Source organism: Diachasma alloeum, unplaced genomic scaffold (genome assembly GCF_001412515.2).
Source record: "Diachasma alloeum isolate Michigan unplaced genomic scaffold, Dall2.0 Dall_scaffold_00293, whole genome shotgun sequence".
NCBI classification, from domain to species: domain Eukaryota; kingdom Metazoa; phylum Arthropoda; class Insecta; order Hymenoptera; family Braconidae; genus Diachasma; species Diachasma alloeum.
In genome coordinates, this window is record NW_021680432.1 from 26423 (window position 1) to 30007 (window position 3585).

Consider the following 3585-nt stretch of genomic DNA (forward strand, 5'->3'; position numbering starts at 1 on the left):
ATATATATATATATATATATATATATATATATATATATATATAAACATATATATATATATATATATATATATGAAGGAAAATGTTTTTGCCTGTAGTATATTCACTATCTAAACCTCCCATGCGTCCTCTCAGCGTCTTCATTACATTTGTCATGAGTGATGATGCATAGGTATATCACTTTTTCTGTTTACGTGGATTGAAAGATAGAGAAAAGAATTGACACGTTTTTGCTGTCATATCAAATTTGAGGAACTCGTGATACTAAGAGAGGTGTTCGCGTATGTCTAGTATGTATGTTATATTAGACGTATATATTATGACGTATATATTATATTAGGCGTATGTATGTTAGACGTTCATCAGATTCGGTGGTATACTGTTCTCTGCCTGTCACATTTTTTGATGGATTTGGGGACAACACGGAGATCTTTGAGGCTGCGAAGAAGAGGAAGGTGTGTGGTTGAGCAATGCGAGGCTGACTCAACGACAAAAAAGTGGAATTTTCGGTTTAATAACGAGGAGGCACATATTGAAGTTGTAGTGGAAGAACTTGAAAGGGCCCTTAACAGCGGTCGTGAACACGTATTACGTGTGACGGAACACTCTTCGATACGAAAGGCAGGTTTAAAGGCTTTGATTCGGGAGTTAAGACGTGATATAAGGGACAATATAGAGTAATTGAATTGCTCCCATACCACCCTTGAAAAATGCGTGTGATTGGCAAAAATTTTCAATACCCGCGTGGCTGTGCGTTCATGCTCCATAGCTACAGTGAAATTGGACAAAGAAGGCTGAATACCGTCGCGCATGATAACGGGCCGTGCGTAATACCGGAGAAGCGTATGAGATCGAGTATTATGATGGTGACGTCATACGTGAAGGGGTAGATGAGATCGAGGATCATCGGTTGGCGATCGGGAATGGTAAGGTTCAAAAATTTGGAGAGAAATCCGTGAAAGTGATTCATGATTGTAGGTTTATTTTGCAGATGAATGTCCCATTGATTTGCCCTGTGTGAAACTGCCAAAACTGAGGCGGTGTGCACCAAGGGAAAGGTGTTCGTCATGCGTCAGGGGTCTGGAAGAGGAGCTAGAGAGGGAGCGTACATTGTCACCAGCGCCCTTGAAGAGGANTAAGGTTCAAAAATTTGGAGAGAAATCCGTGAAAGTGATTCATGATTGTAGGTTTATTTTGCAGATGAATGTCCCATTGATTTGCCCTGTGTGAAACTGCCAAAACTGAGGCGGTGTGCACCAAGGGAAAGGTGTTCGTCATGCGTCAGGGGTCTGGAAGAGGAGCTAGAGAGGGAGCGTACATTGTCACCAGCGCCCTTGAAGAGGATGTGGCCGGTGACACCTGAGGATGCACCGAAGAGGAGGCGCGGCAGGCCTCGAAAAATGCCCAAGCTCTCTCCGTGTCACAATAATTACCAATTATAATGTATATGATTTTATTTTTTAGACTGTAATAATTTGGTTCTGTGTATTTAGATATATCAACCATGGCAAATAACTATCTACATTTTTAAACGATTGTTAATCATCGCCTTGATGAGAAATAAAGTTGTTAAAATTAAATGATGAGAAGATCTCATCATTTAATCTTCCATCTTCCATTTCTCTTTCTTATAAGACAGAGAATGGTATCAACTCGTCTCTGCAAAAGTCAGATTTGCTAGGTAAGTACATGTGGAGACGGCTAGTCTGACCTTCGAGAGCTAGTGTGGGTTACGGTGGAGAAGATGTCACAGAGTGCACGTGCAAAACTGCATGGCCAGCACATTGTTCTAGGGTGAGTAACCAACTCAACGGCTCTCTCCCCAAACCATATAATCATTTTTTTCAGTCCTCACTGAAGCGCGGCCGTGACAAGATCTTAATTATCGAGAAGTGTTGTTTCAGTGATCAAACATTTGGATTATTATGGGTGTGTGTGTGGGTGTAATATTAGTGATGGAAGGGGCCAATATTTTTGACCCCCAAATTTTTAGTATCGCGGCCGCGGTACCAGCGGTTCTTCCAAAACCGCTCGGGGTTGGGGTACGCGCCCGCAGTATATGCTGTACCCTCACCGCGCACACACGTCGGAGCCGCGCTATTCCGATCGGTGTGGTGGTGGGGTCCTATACTTATAAAGGGTGGTGGGGCTAAAATTTTTGAACCCCAAATTTTAATTTCGTGGCCGAGAGCCCAGCAGTTCTCCCGAAATCGCTCGGGGTTGGGATACGCGCCCGGGTGACGCACCCGCAGCCACGCTGTACCCCACAGCTCACACACATCGGAGCCGTGCTACTCTGACAGGTGTGGTGGTGGGGCCATATCGACTTTAGGTGGAGGGCGCCATAGTAGTTCCCATACTACTAGCATTATTACTATTTGAATTTATTCAGGTAGCGTAATTATCATTTAAATAATTTCAGATAGCTTCCAGGGAGCATTTGGGTTCGTTTTCTACCCCTCAAACCACGAATATCGGTGTTGGCGTCATTCCGAGAGGTAGCGACGCCATTCCGCGTGGTCCAACCCTTTTACCGGAAAAACGCCCTAATTCACTGTTAATCACCTCTAAATATGTACACGAGTACTTACCATCGTCTGGAGCGTTGATTTCGACTGAATTTTGATCACGGGGCCTCGATAATTACCTCGAAAGAGAACTTGTTCAGGGAGCTAAATCTACTAGTACCTCACCCTTGGTCGTCCGGGTGGATACTGTAATGGCGACTATCGCGTGTGTCCGCTCGGGCCTGTTGCATAGTGGTGGGGAGTCTGGGGCAGACTAGCCCGTACGGTGCTGACTCGAGTGTTGGAGACGCGAACTATCGATTCCCGGGGTAATTGAGCGCGAAATATTTAAAGGTTTAAATTTGAATTTTCATATAATTGATTCTAATTATTTCAACTGAACAAAACTGTAATGACTTGAACTCAACGCGAAATTGAGATGGCTGAGCGGGTCTTCACTCCATCTGCGACCGGAATAAGGTAACTTATCTACAGAGGGCACTCTCCGGAGAGAAATTAGGTTTTTACCAACGAAAACTCAAATGCAAACGCAACTTAACTAAATTAAAAACCCAATGGCGATACGTTTCGACGACTGGGTGATCGTCTCCACGGTCTTCCAACTGAAAGCCCTAACACTCTCGGTCAAAAGAGCGCAAGCATTTCAACTCGGCCTATGTACTCACTCTATCGACAAAACAAAAAGGGTTACAGGAAACACTGGGTAGCACATTATCTTGGCCAAATATTCCACGGTGATATCCTGATCCTTCACCGAATTTACGTAGGAAAATCTCAAAATTACTAAACTTTAACTCAACAAAACGGACTCAAAAAAAAAGAAATACCTGCAAAATATATGGTTTATTTAATGAAGTTATTTAATGAATATTATTCTAAAAATTTAGGGAATTGATTCACGCGATAGGTAGCCAATTGAAGTAGTTCTCCGAACTTAAGGTAGCTTTGATGTAGAGTTAAGGTAGCAGGTAGCTCTAATTTTCCGTATAGATATTTATCGTGACAAAAAGGTAACGGATTATAAATTTTTACTCTCTCTCTCTCTCTCTCTCTTTCTCT